At 41.9% G+C, this 19,083-nt stretch overlaps 2 pseudogenes; one reads left to right on the top strand and one right to left on the bottom strand.

The window, feature by feature from the left end:
- Window positions 1-19,083, bottom strand: part of LOC132867726 (histone H2AX-like) — a 1,044,434-nt pseudogene that overhangs the window by 4,613 nt on the left and 1,020,738 nt on the right.
- Window positions 1-19,083, top strand: part of LOC132867717 (uncharacterized) — a 1,045,807-nt pseudogene that overhangs the window by 9,135 nt on the left and 1,017,589 nt on the right.

Below are 19,083 nucleotides of genomic sequence, written 5' to 3'. Positions count from 1 at the left end.
TAAAAATAATCACTTTGGGCAGCTGTAAGGACATTAGACACTGGATGCTGGAAAATAACGAATTTACCGTCGGAATTTTTCTCGACTTATCTAAAGCTTTTAACACTGTAGATCACAATATACTACTCAATAAACTAAACTCCTATGGTTTTAAAGGTTTTGCCTTCCAATGGTTAAAAGATTATCTGTCCGATAGGAAGCAATATGTTTTTAGTAATAGTTTTGTCTCATCCCATAAAACTGTAACATGTGGAGTCCCTCAAGGAGCCATACTTGGTCCTCTTTTGTTCTTGATTTATGTGAATGACCTCCCTTTGGTATCAGACAAACTCTTTACATTACTATTTGCAGATGATACTAATCTATTCATGTCTCATAAAAATTTTGATACACTTATAATAACGATAAATGATGAACTAGGCAAGCTAAATCACTGGTTCAAGGCAAATAAGTTGTCCATCAATATAGATAAAACAAATTTCATAATCTTTACAGGAAGAAATAAGAAATACAGTATAGAAATGGCTAAGATATTCATAGATGACAAACCCATTAAACAGGTCATTAATACACGTTTTCTTGGAGTCATAATAGATGAAAAAGTCACATGGAAGTTTCATATTGATCATATTTGCAAACAGATTTACAAGAATATTGGAATCGTAAGACAAGTTGCAAGTTGCCTTTCATGTAAAATATTTATGACTTTGTATTACAGCTTGATATACCCCTATTTAACATATTGCAATATTATCTAGGCAAATACATATTATACTACTTCCATCAAACCACTGTACCAGTTACAAAAGCACTTTGTGAGAATTGCATCAAATGTCTCTTTCTTAGCAAACTCAGCGACTCTATTTTACGATCTGAAAGTCTTGACAGTATATGACATAAACAAACTTCAAACAGCCATTTTTGTTCATAAAGTAATCCATAAAAGTTCTTATTTACCAGAGCATTACAAGGATTTACTCAAATTCAATTTAGATATCAATAGTCACAGTACCAGACAGCAAAACAATTTAAGGCCAATAATGACAAAATCTAATCTAAGGCAATTCACAATAATGTTTAGAGGCCCCTCCATAAGGAACAGTTTAAGTCAATCCCTAAGAAATTGTTTGTCCCTACCCACTTTCAAAAAATATATAAAAAATGACTTCATAGACAAGCCAACTACCACCTCCTGATTTGTTTGTTTTTCTTGTCTTTTATGTTTACTTATATACATAAAGATTTGGTATTTACTTTTTTTTTACTTTTTCTACTATGTACTTATGATTTATTACTTATTAGTTTAAATTGTGTATTTGGTTTTCTTTAACTTCTGTTTAATTTGATATGTTATTTGATTGTATTATCTCATAAGTTAGTTCGTTAGTTTTTCCTTATTTTCTTGTATTTCGATAATGATTTGCTTTTATCTTTTGTTTGATCTCATTTATTTATGTATGTATGTTATAATCACAAAAATTATGACCATACAGTAATTAATCATAGTATAGGGGAAAACCCTTGAAAAACCTTGGAGGTTTCTGGTCTTCCCCTGCATGTTCTTTTTTTCTCTGTTTTAACAAAATGACTTGTTTCTTTTATGTGCAAATAAACAATGCTGATTAACTTCCTTCTGCTTAACTCTGACAAGACTGAAGTACTTGTATTCGGACCACATGCAGCTCGAAGTAAGTTTTCTGATTACACAGTAACTCTGGATGGCCTTTCTGTTTCTTCACATGCAGCAGTAAAAGACCTCGGAGTGATTATTGACCCCAGTCTTTCATTCAAAATACATTGATAACGTTACCCGGATAGCTTTCTTTCATCTCAGAAATGTTGCTAAGATAAGAAATTTAATGTCACTACATGACACGGAAAAACTAGTTCATGCTTTCATTCCCTCCAGGTTGGATTATTGTAATGCCTTACTGTCTGGATGTTCCAATAAGTGCATAAACAAGCTCCAGTTAGTTCAAAATGCAACAGCAAGAGTCCTTACTAGAACTAGAAAATATGACCCCATCACCCCTGTCTTATCCACACTGCATTGGCTCCCAATCAAATTTTGTCTTGATTATAAAATACTACTAATGACCTTTTAAAGCACTAAATGGTGTCGCACCACAGTACCTGAGTGAACTGCTGCTCCTCTATGACCCGCCACGCCTACTTAGATCAAAAGGTGCAGGCTATCTGCTGGTACCTCGTATAGTGAAGGCTACATCAGAGGGCAGAGCCTTTTCTTACAAAGCCCCACAGTTATGGAACAGTCTTCCAAGTAGCGTTCGGGAATCAGACACAGTCTCAGTGTTTCAGTCTCGGCTGAAAACATATCTGTTTAGTCAAGCCTTTTGTTAATGGTGTTTATGAGGTAAAGGTGTAGATCTGGAGGGTCCTCAGACAGTGTTTTGGTAAACTGGGATGTATGGATGCTGTCAGTCCCAACTTGCTTCCTCACTCGAGTTTGTTGATGGTGTAGTGGCTGCTGCTTTATGTCCCGGGGCTCCCTCATGCCTGTGTTACCTTCTGGCTCTCCCTTTTTAGTTATGCTGTCATAGTTAGTTGCTGGAGTCCCTATTTGTACTCAGTGCAATATGTATACTGTTCCTGCTTATTCAGGTGACATTGGGCATACCTAACAACCTGTGTCTTCTCTCTCTCTCTCTCTCTCTCTCCCCCCCATCAAATCTGTCCCTCTGATTTACATTTTGGTCCTGGGATGGAGATGCTGACCTCTTCTGTTCCTCGGACCTGCCTGAGCCATCCTGGTGCCCTGTGTCTGGTTGGAGTCTCATCGCATCGCTCCTGTGGAGGACGACCCCACGTGGACAGTTGGGGGTCGTGCCTGGAGGACGGTCTGGACTCTTGCAGTGGTGCTTTTGTGGCTGGGGACTGCAGTTGACTTGCTGACTTTAGGACTGCGGTTGTTGTGAACGGTTTTGTGCTTGGGTTTCCGTCGGTGGGGGGTTTATAGCATCAACGAAGCTGACTTTATGTTAGTACTGTTAATGTTATAGTCATGTTGTCTGTTGTTGCCCGGATGGGGATGGGTTCCCTTTTGAGTCTGGTTCCTCTTGAGGTTTCTTCCTCGTGTCGTCTGAGGGAGTTTTTCCTTGCCACTGTCGCCACAGGCTTGCTCATTGGGGATAGATTAGGGATAAAATTAGCTAATGTTTTAAGTCGTTCAAATTCTGTAAAGCTGCTTTGCGACAATGTTTATTGTTAAAAGTGCTATACAGATAAACTTGACTTGACCTGAACCAAGTCAGCAGCATGGCTAGTAGGGGCTTTTTGCGATGACAGTAAGATGCATGAGTGATGCATGGTTATTGTATGAGTGATGTGCCTCAGAAGTATTACACAGATATTCCATACTTGCTTGTGTGGCCCGCAAGACAGAAGTGCATCTCACTTTCTACCCCTATGTGTGGCATGCACGCAGCGCACGCGACCCGCACGCAGCGCACGCGACCCGCACGCGACCCGCACGCAGTGCACGCGACCCGCACGTGACACAAGGGGCAAGAGTCTGGGTATATATAATGGAGAGGAACCAAGGAACCGATCATGTAGCGCAGGGGTGGGGAACCTTGATCCTATCAAGGGCCATTTCGAGTTTTATAACATCCTGTGGGGGCCAAACTACATTTTTTAACCCATAACCTCTGCTGAAAATTAAGATGCAGCCCATTTATTTTAGCTTTCTTTCATGCTATTCAAATAAAGCAACTTTATTGGTGTAACTTTCTATTTTATCCCTTTTTAATCTTCCCATTTTCTTTTTAAATTTTATCCACCTCTTATTGTTTTAATGCTCTGTTTTTAGTCTTGTGTTCTTATTGATTTTATATGTACTGATGTAAAGCACTTTGAGCATTTTATGTAACGAAGATGCTACAATATAATAATATTTTACCAATTTTATTATTATATAAGGCCGACCTAATGTGAAGGCAGGAACTGCTTCTCTTTGGTGAGGCGTCTGATGTCAGATGGTAGAGATGATGATGCTACTCGCAGCTGGTTTTCCAGGTTTGGGTCAGTCAGTCTTGAGCGGAACCGATTCTTTGCAAGGGTCAGTTTTGAGAAGAACTGCTCACAGCAGTCGGTTGTCCCAAACAGTGATGCAAACTTCAGTGCATGTCTCCTCAGAGTGGGAAAATCCTCAGGACGCACATACAGTTTGTAGAACTCAAGCAGAGGAAGGTTGTTGTACCTAGCTTTGAGCTCATTGTTGCTTTGCAGCTCAATTATTTCGTGCTGTAGGTTTTCAGACACATCAGCTGATTCCACATTGAATGGTGTTGCAAATATGTTCAGGTCCTTCTTGTAACTTCTCATCAGCTGGAACCTCTCTCCAAAGGCCTGGAGTAGTTTTGCACACTCCCCAGCATATTCAGATGTCACAGCAGGCTTTTGTTCTTGCAAAGTAGGAAAGTGCACAGTGTTTCCCCTTTCCAGTTGCACTTGCCACAGCTTCAGTTTAGCTTCAAATGATTTCACATTTGAAAACAGTGAGCTGAAAAGCTGGTTGGGACCTTGGAGCTTAAAGGAGATACGCAGAGCCTTTATTTTTAAATAAATTTCTGAGTGGATAGTATCTCCATCCTTGACTCTTGTATGCTGCATAAATGGGAATCGACCGCAAAGTTGTCATTGGAGCTGCTCCGCTGAGCCAGCCAGCCCTGAGTGCGTCACAGCAGGAACCGGTTTTACGGTAAGGACGAGACCTTTTACAGCTATAGACCAAAATTATATAAATAAAAATTTGATGAAAGTAAGAAATACTGTTACTGACTTGCTCAACTAAGACTGATTTGACTTCATTGATTGTGGGTTGACTCTTATTAAAACAGGATAGGTGTTATAACTTATGCAACATACATGGACATGCATGCATTTTCACTGATAAAATGTAAAAGGCCAATTAAAGAATCAGAGAAACTGAGACAATCACATTCTGAAGCAAATTAAATAATTTTATACCGGTAACTTAAACACACAATACAAGTTACCAGTGGTGTCAAAAGTACACACATTTGTCACTTAATTAGAAGTATAGATACTGCAGTTTAAAAACACTCTGGTAAAAGTTGAAGGATCAAGTTGACCTCTTTACTCAAGTAAAAGTGAAAAAGTATGTGCTCTAAAACCTACTTAAAGTATAAAAGTATAAAGTAACCTTAAAAATAATAATAAATTACTTGATGGCACTATATAAATTGGAAACTTAATTAAAAAAAAAAAAAAAAGGATTAGTTCTACATGTGGCCCAAGGCACAGCACAATCATAAACCCATTACAAAGTGAGTCATGTTAGCTTCATAGCTGCACAAAGTGATTCGTATTAGCTTCATAGCTGCACAAAGTGATTCATGTTAGCTTCATAGCTGCAAAAAGTGATTCATGTTAGCTTCATAGCTGCACAAAGTGATTCACGTTAGCTTCATAGCTGCACAAAGTGAGTCATGTTAGCCTCATAGCTACACAAAGTGGGTCATGTAAGCTTCATAGCTGCACAAAGTGAGTCATGTTAGCCTCATAGCTACACAAAGTGAGTCATGTTAGCTTCAAAGCTGCACAAAGTGAGTCATGTTAGCTTCATTGCTGCACAAAGTGATTCATGTTAGCTTCAAAGCTGCACAAAGTGAGTCATGTTAGTTTCATTGCTGCACAAAGTGAGTCATGTTAGCTTCAAAGCTGCACAAAGTGAGTCATGTTAGCCTCATAGCTGCACAAAGTGAGTCATGTAAGCTTATAGCTGCACAAGTGATTCATGTTAGCTTCATAGCTGAACAATGTGATTCATGTTAGCTTCATAGCTGCACAAAGTGATTCATGTTAGCTTCATAGCTGCACAAAGTGATTTGTGTTTGGGTGATAGCTCCACAAAGTGAGTCATGTTAGCTTCATCGCTGCACTAAGTGATTCATGTTTGCATTATAACTGCATAAAGTGATGCGTATTTGGTTGATAGCTGCACAAAGTGAGTCATGTTATCTTCATAGGTGCACAAAGTGATTCGTGTTTGGCTGATAGCTCCACAAAGTGATTCATGTTAGCTTCTTAGCTGCACAAAGACATTCATGTTAGCTTCAAAGCTGCACAAAGTGAGTCATGTTAGCTTCATTGCTGCACAAAGTGATTCATGTTAGCTTCAAAGCTGCACAAAGTGAGTCATGTTAGTTTCATTGCTGCACAAAGTGAGTCATGTTAGCTTCAAAGCTGCACAAAGTGAGTCATGTTAGCTTCATAGCTGCACAAAGTGATTAATGTTAGCTTCAAAGCTGCACAAAGTGAGTCATGTTAGCTTCATAACTGCACAAAGTGAGTCATGTTAGCTTCATAACTGCACAAAGAGATTCATGTTAGCTTCATAGCTGCACAAAGTGAGTCATGTTAGCTTCAAAGCTGCACAAAGTGAGTCATGTTAGCTTCATAACTGCACAAAGAGATTCATGTTAGCTTCATAACTGCACAAAGTGAGTCATGTTAGCTTCAAAGCTGCACAAAGTGAGTCATGTTAGCTTCATAACTGCACAAAGTGAGTCATGTTAGCTTCAAAGCTGCACAAAGTGAGTCATGTTAGCTTCATTGCTGCACAAAGTGAGTCATGTTAGCTTCAAAGCTGCACAAAGTGAGTCATGTTAGCTTCAAAGCTGCACAAAGTGAGTCATGTTAGTTTCATTGCTGCACAAAGTGAGTCATGTTAGCTTCATTGCTGCACAAAGTGATTCATGTTAGCTTCAAAGCTGCACAAAGTGATTCATGTTAGCTTCAAAGCTGCACAAAGTGATTCATGTTAGCTTCAAAGCTGCACAAAGTGATTCATGTTTGCTTCATTGCTGCACAAAGTGATTCATGTTTGCTTCATTGCTGCACAAAGTGATTCATATTAGCATCCTAGCTGCACAAAGTGATGAATGTTAGCTTCAAAGCTGCACAAAGTGAGTCATGTTAGTTTCATTGCTGCACAAAGTGAGTCATGTTAGCTTCATAGCTGCACAAAGTGAGTCATGTTAGTTTCATTGCTGCACAAAGTGAGTCATGTTAGCTTCATTGCTGCACAAAGTGAGTCATGTTAGCTTCATAGCTGCACAAAGTGAGTCATGTTAACTTCATAGCTGCACAAAGTGATTCATGTTAGCTTCAAAGCTGCACAAAGTGATTCATGTTTGCTTCATTGCTGCACAAAGTGATTCATGTTTGCTTCATTGCTGCACAAAGTGATTCATGTTAGCTTCAAAGCTGCACAAAGTGATTCATGTTAGCTTCAAAGCTGCACAAAGTGAGTCATGTTAACTTCATAGCTGCACAAAGTGATTCATGTTAGCTTCAAAGCTGCACAAAGTGATTCATGTTTGCTTCATTGCTGCACAAAGTGATTCATGTTTGCTTCATTGCTGCACAAAGTGATTCATATTAGCATCCTAGCTGCACAAAGTGATGAATGTTAGCTTCAAAGCTGCACAAAGTGAGTCATGTTAGCTTCAAAGCTGCACAAAGTGAGTCATGTTAGCTTCATAGCTGCACAAAGTGATTCATGTTAGCTTCATAGCTGCACAAAGTGATTCATGTTAGTTTCATTGCTGCACAAAGTGAGTCATGTTAACTTCATAGCTGCACAAAGTGATTCATGTTAGCTTCAAAGCTGCACAAAGTGATTCATGTTTGCTTCATTGCTGCACAAAGTGATTCATGTTTGCTTCATTGCTGCACAAAGTGATTCATGTTTGCTTCATTGCTGCACAAAGTGATTCATATTAGCATCCTAGCTGCACAAAGTGATGAATGTTAGCTTCAAAGCTGCACAAAGTGAGTCATGTTAGCTTCAAAGCTGCACAAAGTGAGTCATGTTAGCTTCATAGCTGCACAAAGTGAGTCATGTTAGCTTCATAGCTGCACAAAGTGAGTCATGTTAGCCTCATAGCTGCACAAAGTGAGTCATGTAAGCTTATAGCTGCACAAGTGATTCATGTTAGCTTCATAGCTGAACAATGTGATTCATGTTAGCTTCATAGCTGCACAAAGTGATTCATGTCAGCTACATAGCTGCACAAAGTGATTTGTGTTTGGGTGATAGCTGCACAAAGTGAATCATGTTCGCTTCATCGCTGCACAAAGTGAATCATGTTTGCTTCATCGCTGCACAAAGTGAGTCATGTTTGCTTCATCGCTGCACAAAGTGAATCATGTTTGCTTCATCGCTGCACAAAGTGAATCATGTTTGCTTCATCGCTGCACAAAGTGAATCATGTTTGCTTCATCGCTGCACAAAGTGAATCATGTTTGCTTCATCGCTGCACAAAGTGAATCATGTTTGCTTCATCGCTGCACAAAGTGAATCATGTTTGCTTCATCGCTGCACAAAGTGAATCATGTTTGCTTCATCGCTGCACAAAGTGAATCATGTTTGCTTCATCGCTGCACAAAGTGAATCATGTTTGCTTCATCGCTGCACAAAGTGAATCATGTTTGCTTCATCGCTGCACAAAGTGAATCATGTTTGCTTCATCGCTGCACAAAGTGAATCATGTTTGCTTCATCGCTGCACAAAGTGAATCATGTTTGCTTCATCGCTGCACAAAGTGAATCATGTTTGCTTCATCGCTGCACAAAGTGAATCATGTTTGCTTCATCGCTGCACAAAGTGAATCATGTTTGCTTCATTGCTGCACAAAGTGATTCATGTTAGCTTCACAGCTGCACAAAGTGATTCATGTTAGCTTCACGGCTGAACAAAGTGCAACATGTTAGCTTCACAGCTGCACAAAGTGCGACATGTTAGTTTCACAGCTGCACAGAGTGATTCATGTTAGCTTCATGGCTGCACAAAGTGATTCATGTTCGCTTCATGGATGCACAAATTGACTCATGTTAGCTTCATCGCTGCACAAAGTGAGACATTCTAGCTTCATAGCTGCACAAAGTGAGACACGTTAGCTTCATAGCTGCACAAAGTGCGACATGTTAGCTTCATAGCTGCACAAAGTGCGACATGTTAGCTTCACAGCTGCACAAAGTGAGTCATGTTAGCTTCACAGCTGCACAAAGTGAGTCATGTTAGCTTCACAGCTGCACAAAGTGAGTCATGTTAGCTTCACAGCTGCACAAAGTGAGTCATGTTAGCTTCACGGCTGCACAAAGTGATTCCTGTTAGCTTCATGGCTGCACAAAGTGAGACATGCTAGCTTCATAGCTGCACAAAGTGAGTCATGTTAGCTTCACTGCTGCACAAAGTGATTCATGTTAGCTTCACAGCTGCACAAAGTGTGACATGTTAGCTTCATGGCTGCACAAAGTGATTCATGTTCGCTTCATGGATGCACAAATTGACTCATGTTAGCTTCATCGCTGCACAAAGTGAGACATTCTAGCTTCACAGCTGCACAAAGTGCGACATGTTAGCTTGACAGCTGCACAAAGTGATTCATGTTAGCTTCACGGCTGCACAAAGTGATTCATGTTCGCTTCATGGCTGCACAAATTGACTCATGTTAGCTTCACGGCTGCACAAAGTGCGACATGTTAGCTTCACGGCTGCACAAAGTGAGTCATGTTAGCTTCACGGCTGCACAAAGTGAGTCATGTTAGCTTCACGGCTGCACAAAGTGATTCATGTTAGCTTCACGGCTGCACAAAGTGATTCCTGTTAGCTTCACGGCTGCCCAAATTGATTCCTGTTAGCTTCACGGCTGCCCAAAGTGATTCCTGTTAGCTTCACGGCTGCACAAAGTGAGTCATGTTAGCTTCATCGCTGCACAAAGTGAGACATTCTAGCTTCATAGCTGCACAAAGTGAGACACATTAGCTTCATAGCTGCACAAAGTGCGACATGTTAGCTTCACAGCTGCACAAAGTGCGACATGTTAGCTTCATGGCTGCACAAAGTGATTCATGTTCGTTTCGTGGCTGCACAAATTGACTCATGTTAGCTTCATCGCTGCACAAAGTGAGACATTCTAGCTTCATAGCTGCACAAAGTGAGTCATGTTAGCTTCACGGCTGCACAAAGTGATTCATGTTAGCTTCACGGCTGCACAAAGTGATTCATGTTAGCTTCACGGCTGCCCAAAGTGATTCATGTTAGCTTCATGGCTGCACAAAGTGATTCATGTTCACTTCATGGCTGCACAAACTGACTCATGTTAGCTTCATCGCTGCACAAAGTGAGACATTCTAGCTTCATCGCTGCACAAAGTGAGACATTCTAGCTTCATAGCTGCACAAAGTGAGACATGTTAGCTTCATAGCTCCACAAAGTGCGACATATTAGCTTCACGGCTGCACAAAGTGATTCCTGTTAGCTTCATGGCTGCACAAAGTGATTCCTGTTAGCTTCACGGCTGCAAAACGTGATTCATGTTAGCTTCACGGCTGCCCAAAGTGATTCATGTTCGGTTCATGGCAGCACAAAGTGAGACATGTTCGCTTCATTGCTGCACAAAGTGCGACATGTTAGCTTCACGGCTGCACATAGTGATTCATGTTAGCTTCACAGCTGCACAAAATGATTCATGTTCGCTTCACGGCTGCACAAAGTGATTCCTGTTAGCTTCACGGCTGCCCAAATTGATTCATGTTCACTTCATAGCTGCACAAAGTGAGACATACTAGCTTCATAGCTGCACAAAGTGAGTCATGTTAGCTTCACAGCTGCACAAAGTGAGTCATGTTAGCTTCACAGCTGCACAAAGTGAGTCATGTTAGCTTCACAGCTGCACAAAGTGAGTCATGTTAGCTTCACAGCTGCACAAAGTGAGTCATGTTAGCTTCACGGCTGCACAAAGTGAGTCATGTTAGCTTCACGGCTGCACAAAGTGAGTCATGTTAGCTTCACGGCTGCACAAAGTGAGTCATGTTAGCTTCACGGCTGCACAAAGTGAGACATACTAGCTTCACGGCTGCACAAAGTGACTCATGTTAGCTTCACGGCTGCACAAAGTGACTCATGTTAGCTTCACGGCTGCACAAAGTGACTCATGTTAGCTTCACGGCTGCACAAAGTGACTCATGTTAGCTTCATAGCTGCACAAAGTGAGACATGTTAGCTTCACAGCTGCACAAAGTGAGTCATGTTAGCTTCACGGCTGCACAAAGTGATTCCTGTTAGCTTCACGGCTGCCCAAATTGATTCATGTTAGCTTCACAGCTGCCCTAAGTGATTCATGTTCGCTTCATGGCTGCACAAAGTGACTCATGTTAGCTTCATAGCTGCACAATGCAATTAATGTTCACTTCACAGCTGCACAAAGTGAGACATTCTAGCTTCACAGCTCCACAACGTGAGTCATGTTCACTTCACAGCTGCACAAAGTGAGACATTCTAGCTTCATAGCTGCACAAAGTGAGTCATGTTAGCTTCACTGCTGCACAAAGTGAGACATGCTAGCTTCATAGCTGCACAAAGTGAGTCATGTTCGTTTCACGGCTGCACAAAGTAATTCATGTTAGCTTCATAGCTGCACAAAGCGAGTCATGTTAGCTTCACGGCTGCACAAAGTGATTCATGTTCGCTTCATGGCTGCACAAATTGACTCATGTTAGCTTCAGCGCTGCACAAAGTGAGACATGTTAGCTTCATAGCTGCAGAAAGTGCGACATATTAGCTTCACGGCTGCACAAAGTGAGTCATGTTAGCTTTACGGCTGCACAAAGTGATTCATGTTAGCTTCACGGCTGCACAAAGTGATTCATGTTAGCTTCATGGCTGCACATAGTGATTCATGTTCGCTTCATGGCTGCACAAATTGACTCATGTTAGCTTCAGCGCTGCACAAAGTGAGACATGATAGCTTCATAGCTGCAGAAAGTGCGACATATTAGCTTCACGGCTGCACAAAGTGAGTCATGTTAGCTTCACGGCTGCACACAGTGAGTCATGTTAGCTTCACGGCTGCCCAAAGTGATTCATGTTCGCTTCATAGCTGCACAAAGTGAGACATGTTAGCTTCATAGCTGCACAAAGTGAGACATGTTAGCTTCATATCTGTTCAATGTGCAACATGTTAGCTTCACGGCTGCACAAAGTGACTCATGTTAGCTTCATAGCTGCACAAAGTGAGACATGTTAGCTTCATAGCTGCACAAAGTGAGACATGTTAGCTTCATATCTGCACAAAGTGAGACATGTTAGCTTCATATCTGCACAATGTGCGACATGTTAGCTTCACGGCTGCACATAGTGATTCATGTTAGCTTCATAGCTGCACAAAGTGCGACATGTTAGCTTCACGGCTGCTCAAAGTGAGTCCTGTTAGCTTCACGGCTGCACAAAGTGATTCCTGTTAGCTTCACAGCTGCCCAAAGTGATTCATGTTCGCTTCATGGCTGCACAAAGTGACTCATGTTAGCTTCATAGCTGCACAATGCGATTAATGTTAGCTTCATAGCTGCACAAAGTGATGCATGTTAGCTTCACGGCTGCACAAAGTGATTCATGTTAGCTTCACGGCTGCACAAAGTTATTCCTGTTCGCGTCACGGCTGCACAAAGTGAATCCTGTTAGCTTCACGGTTGCACAAAGTGATTCATGTTAGCTTCACGGCTGCACAAAGTTATTCATGTTAGCTTCACGGCTGCACAAAGTTATTCCTGTTAGCTTCACGGTTGCAAAACGTTATTCCTGTTAGCTTCATGGCTGCATTATGTGATTCATGTCACTTCATATCTGCACAAAGTGATTCCTTTTAGCTTCACGGCTGCACAAAGTGATTCCTGTTAGCTTCACGGCTGCACAAAGTGATTCCTGTTAGCTTCACGGCTGCACATTGTCATTCATGTTCGCTTCATGGCTGCACAAAGTGATTCATGTTTGCTTCATGGCTGCACTAAGCAGAGGTGGGGACTTGAGACTTGTGGGCTTGGACTCGAGTTGACTCGAGTCACTGTTTTCATGACTTGTGACTTGACTTGACAAAACATGAAAATACTTGAGACTTGACTCGGAATTGGAAGTTTAAGACTCGGGACTTGACTTGACACACGATGACTTTAGTGACTTGAGTGTTATTTCCATCGTGTTTTTATTGTGAAAATAAAATGTAATATGCACATACTTCACTAATTTTGATTGCACTGCCGTTGCGTTGTCACCGCCCTGTCCATCAGGCACGCTCTCTGCGTGGGCTATATACCACACCCCATGCCACGATGTGTTCACAGATTTCACATCATATCATCATGTCAGCCATCCCAAGAGTAATCACTTTTGGCTTCAAGGGCTACTGCCTAGAACAGGGGTCACCAAACTTTTTTCTCTGGGGGCCACATTGTCATTCCTGACTGTGATGGGGGCCGGGGTCGGGTCAGCTATATCACATAGAATTGTATGACCCAGACAAATATGACCACCAGCAGGCCTCATTCACTATGTTTACATGCACATAGAGAGAATCGAATTTCTGCCGTTGCTCGACTGAAATCGAAGTTCAAAATGCCATGTATACACCTTAATTCGGCTGAAATTGAACCGAACTTGATTTCTCGGAATCGAGCTACACGACCTAGTTTATGCGATTTCTGCCGAGCTACATTGTGCATGTATACCCTATCGAGCTAGTTGTCGAGCTACTTCCGGAAGTGACGGGACCACAAGCGGGAAACACAACAGCCTCGGTCAGCATGACAACGAATCATGACAACGGCATTTATCTTTTCTTTTTGTGGCATTGTTTGCACTGTTAAAATTTAGCTCACTTACTGTATCACCAAATACATCTGTACAGCTGTTGCATAGCTGTGAATTGTGTACATAAACAAGTCATTGTATTTGTGTGTGTGTGTGTGTATATATATATATATATATATATATATATATATGTGTGTGTCCAATATCTGAAGAATGTCAATAAAAACAAAACAATTGAACTTTTTGTGTGTTTATTAAGACATAAGTTAAATTGTAAGCAAAAAAAAATTTTTTGTAAGCAAAAAATGGACTTTAGAAAAATATTATTGTGCAAAATAAGTTGTCTTACAAAGCAGTGGTCTGCGCCGGACAGTTTGTAGCCATAGTCTGTTAGAGCAAGCCTAACAGCTTGAACACGGAACTGCTAGTGTTGCCAGATTGGGGGTTTTAAGTTCATTTTAGCGGATTTGAACATGTTTTGGGCTGGAAAACGTCAGCAGTATCTGGCAACACTATAGCTCTTCTTCATGACGACAACCGGAAGTGTACCAACACGATGGGGCGTGTAGCGCCACGTGTGGCTCGGGTGCACAATGCACCTTGCACAATAGCCCGATTTCACTTGTGCATGTAGGATTGGATTTCTCTGGCACCCCTGCTGGGACCCTTTGCTCGATTACCAACAGCAGCTCGATTTGGACGTGCATGTAAACGTAGTCAGTGTGTAGTAGAGATTACTAGCCTGGCACAGCCATCCCCACTACTATATCCATACTACTATATCAACACTTGATTCCTGGCACATATTTGTTTATCTTTACTAGTGGTTTGCAAAAGTAGTAATCAAGTCTTCACACTTTGTTTTAATTTGAAATACCACAGATATTCCATTTATTTATTTTCTAATAAAAATAATATCGAAGCTGTCAAGGTAAGAAACATCTGCCTATTTGAGGTGATTGACACTGGCAAAGATGAGTGGAAAATTATAAATTGTAGGTAGGCCTGTTGATATTATTAATAATATAAATAATAATTGTATGCAGCACTTAATAAAGGTCAAATAAATAGGCCTATAAAATAAATACATTTTAAAAAACAGTGAAATTATAATATGAGCAATAGATCACAGCAGTTGTGCTGTGTCCTGCACGTCATTGCTCTCATCCATGGCCAAAGCAAAAAACTCGAATTCTGACGCTCTCTCATTCAGCTGGTCATACACGTTGTCCCCCAAATCTTCGGTTCGCCTGGTCATAGTAGGTGTGGAGAGACTCACCGCATTGAGTGCATCCTTCTTGTCGGGACACACCTCCTCGGCCACAGCAAGCATGCATACTTTAACAAAGTCCCCATCAGTAAACGGCTTTCCATGGGTAGCTAGTAGGTGAGCTACCTTATAGCTAGCTCAGACAGCAGCCTGGTTGATCTGGGTTTGGCGAAGGAATACATTCTGTTGTGCAGCCAGTAGCATTTCATCCTCCGAATCCTGTCTTCTCTTGTTTGCCCTCGCAAACTAGCATACTCTTTGTGGCGGGTTTCATAGTGATGACGCAGATTATATTCTTTGAAAATCGGCACACTTTCTTTACATACAAGATAAACTGCACGGTCCTTACACTGAACGAAAAAATAATCGGTGGTCCACTGTTCTTTAAAAACTCTGCACTCTTTGTCAGCTTTTCGCTTACCGCTAGCCATTTTGCTGTCCTGAACACTGACAGTTCTCTGCGCATGCGCTGCCTGTCACTGCTTGATCGCGAGCATATGACGAAAATTCGGAAAATATGAATAGTTCATTTTATAACTAAATATCAATTTTAATTGATAAAGTCAACAAAATACAAGATGCAGACATGTTATTATTTGCCAAAAAGCAATTTAAAAAAATAGGCCATGACCACTTTTGGGGATTGCCTCATTGGGCCGGTTCAAGTGCTGGGGGGCAGAGGAGCTGGGGGGCCGGTCAAAGGGGGGTGGCGGGCCGGATCTGGCCCATGGGCTGTAGTTTGGTGACCCCTGGCCTAGAGGGTAAATGATGAACGGCGCAGTGCAAGATTTGCAACGTGACGATTTCTGACAGCCAGACCATGACCTCCAATTTTGTCCGGCATTTGAAGATCCATTCTGCCCAGTAAGTTTATTAATGTGTTGTTATTTGGTGATAGCAGCTAAACTCCTCGTTAGCCAATGTTAGCCACGAGAGCGAGCGGTAGGAGGATTTTAGCCGTTGCAGATGTAGCTAGGGATTCAGCTTATTATTGTGAAATTCTTATGTGAATGCTGGTAAGCAATGTAGTTACGTCAAGTTTAATGATATTGTATATCAGTAGTAGTAAGTTGATTGTGCACTTTGCAGTCGTGATGCTGAATAACATAAGCAGCTTCCTACCCTGTTGTTCTGTTTCAGGGTTAAGCTAATGGTCAGCTTGTGAACATGTACACGTTCATGAGCAGTACAAATTCGTGTGTGTTCGTGTACATTAGCCAGACTGTCCATAGGGCATAGAGGCAGGGGAGTTTATCATAGCTGTTTGAAATAGCAGTGCAGCAACCTGCACATTTTTTTCGTCACACTACCCGATCAAAAAAGAAAAGAAAACTCCGTCCCACTGCCTATCATGCACTATTGAAAAAAGCGCCACGATTTGGATTCACCGGCATGCCACTCGCTGTTTGAATACAGGCTAGCAGCAATACTAAACTCTGCAAAATAGGCTGACTGTGCGTGGGAGTCTCGGTTCCCGCTGTAACACAGTGTTACGAAAATAAATTGTGCAGTCATCCAAACCGTGAATTTACATTTAGTATATCAGGCTACCAGGCCGCCAAAACAATGGTTTGAATGACTACAATTTAGAGAGCACAACTCTGTAACTGAACAGGTGCATTGGATATTTCCCAGTGAGGTAATTTAAAAAGTCTCTGGGTAATTGTTCAAGGAAAGATGAATCCCGCGCTGTCCTTTCCGTATTGTTCCTGAAACGTTGCACTTGTGGTAAGGAGGACAGTGCATTAGCCACGACCGAAACGTTGTGAGCAAAGTTCCTGTGGAAAGGAATGCGCGGGATGCATATTTCATTTAACATTTATTTTCGTAACAATCTATTATAGCGGGAACCAAGACTCCCGCGCCAAAGTCGTATGTCCACGCTCCGCACAGGCTGAGGCAGCCTCGGAGAGGGAGAGAGCGAGAGAGCGCTTTTGCACACACCTCTGTAGCTTGTCATATGGGGTAAGATGATGTCACTTTTGCACGGGCGAACAGGTCTTCTTTTTGAGACCTAAATTATGTCTGACACATTTCTCTATCCTTTGGGTTTTTTTTACTGGCGCAAACATACATCGAAGTCACTTCAGGTTTCTCCACGTGTATCTTATTAATAATAATCATCTCATCTGACATCATTAGAGATTGGAGGAGCTCATGCCCCTGTTAACCCAAGGTGTCGTCCTACCCTCTTTTAACTACACACATAACAGAATGCCAATTCTCTGTTTATTTTTCTTGTTGGCTGATGACAATGTGAGAAACTTAGTTGGCTTTCAATCTTGCAATCAATTTTGTCATCAATACATAACTTTGTGATATTATTACTGTTTTGTTTTATGTATTTTACAGAACATGAGTATTTAAAATGCAAATATTTAACAGGTTGGGCACATGTGCCAGGGATGTTTACTGACATTTACTTATGTATTGCCTTTTCAATGTATTAAATTCATATTCTGCTGCTAAAATTACGCTAATACGCTTAAGGTGACATGACTTGACTTATTATAGGACTTGACTTGACATAGCCTGTGACTTGACTTGCCCAAGACAAAAAAGACTTGGGACTTACTTGGGACTTGAAGGTTAAGACTTGAGACTTACTTGAGACTTGCACATGTGTGACTTGGTCCCATCTCTGGCACTAAGTGATTCATGTTTGCTTCATAGCTGCACAAAGTGAGTCATGTTAGCTTCATAGCTGCACAAAGTGATTCATGTGAGCTTCACAGCTGCACAAAGTGATTCATGTTAGCTTCACGGCTGCACAAAGTGATTCATGTTAGCTTCACGGCTGCACAAAGTGATTCATGTTCGCTTCACGGCTGCACAAAGTGATTCATGTTAGCTTCACGGCTGCACAAAGTGATTCATGTTCGCTTCACGGCTGCACAAAGTGATTCATGTTCGCTTCACGGCTGCACAAAGTGATTCCTGTTTGCTTCACGGCTGCACAAAGTGATTCCTGTTAGCTTCACGGCTGCACAAAGTGATTCCTGTTAGCTTCACGGCTGCACAAAGTGATTCCTGTTAGCTTCACGGCTGCACAAAGTGATTCCTGTTAGCTTCACGGCTGCACAAAGTGATTCCTGTTAGCTTCACGGCTGCACAAAGTGATTCCTGTTAGCTTCACGGCTGCACAAAGTGATTCCTGTTAGCTTCACGGCTGCACAAAGTGATTCCTGTTAGCTTCACGGCTGCACAAAGTGATTCCTGTTAGCTTCACGGCTGCACAAAGTGATTCCTGTTAGCTTCACGGCTGCACAAAGTGATTCCTGTTAGCTTCACGGCTGCACAAAGTGATTCCTGTTAGCTTCACGGCTGCACAAAGTGATTCCTGTTAGCTTCACGGCTGCACAAAGTGATTCCTGTTAGCTTCACGGCTGCACAAAGTGATTCCTGTTCGCTTCACGGCTGCACAAAGTGATTCCTGTTCGCTTCACGGCTGCACAAAGTGATTCCTGTTCGCTTCACGGCTGCACAAAGTGATTCCTGTTCGCTTCACGGCTGCACAAAGTGATGATTTTTAGGGTTGTAACCGTACAAAGTGATTAGGGTTCTAGTGGCGCAAAGTGATTCGTGTTCAGGTTATAACTTCACAACATGATTCATGTTAGGATTAAAGCATCAGGAAGGAATTCCACAGTAGGGTTCACATCTCTTTTGATGTCGTCTGAGTAGAGCTCCAGGAGTGTGGAATAAAATAACCCAAAGGCTGTAGCAGAGTCTCCGCCTGGCCTAGTCTTCCTGTTGGCACATCAAATTCCACCAAATCCAACACCACAACTCTGCCACATAGACACACACACACACACACACCTGACACACACACACCTGACCCCCAGGCGCGTGCACACTCACTCCAAAGCTGTGCTTTCCACAGCACAAAAGCGGCTCCGTTTCCAAAACTGCACACTACACTCGGACAGTGGAAATCCATCAGGGTCATTGACAGGGCTCTCCTTCCTTCCACTCAGCCCAGAGCGCTTACATTGGCCATTCTTTCCTTTTTCATCTCTCTCTCTTACCCACACTCGTGGGATGGTTGTCACGCAGGCTGACGCTGGAATTGGGCGGCATGTTTGTGATTCTTTTTTCTGCTACAACGATCTTAACCAATCAGAGAAGAGCCGTGTTGTCTTTATCACAGAGGGCATGAGCTGTAGCGCTTTTTATT

Source organism: Neoarius graeffei, chromosome 19, assembly GCF_027579695.1.
Source record: "Neoarius graeffei isolate fNeoGra1 chromosome 19, fNeoGra1.pri, whole genome shotgun sequence".
In the NCBI taxonomy this organism is placed as follows: domain Eukaryota; kingdom Metazoa; phylum Chordata; class Actinopteri; order Siluriformes; family Ariidae; genus Neoarius; species Neoarius graeffei.
This window is presented reverse-complemented; position numbering and strand designations above follow the sequence as displayed.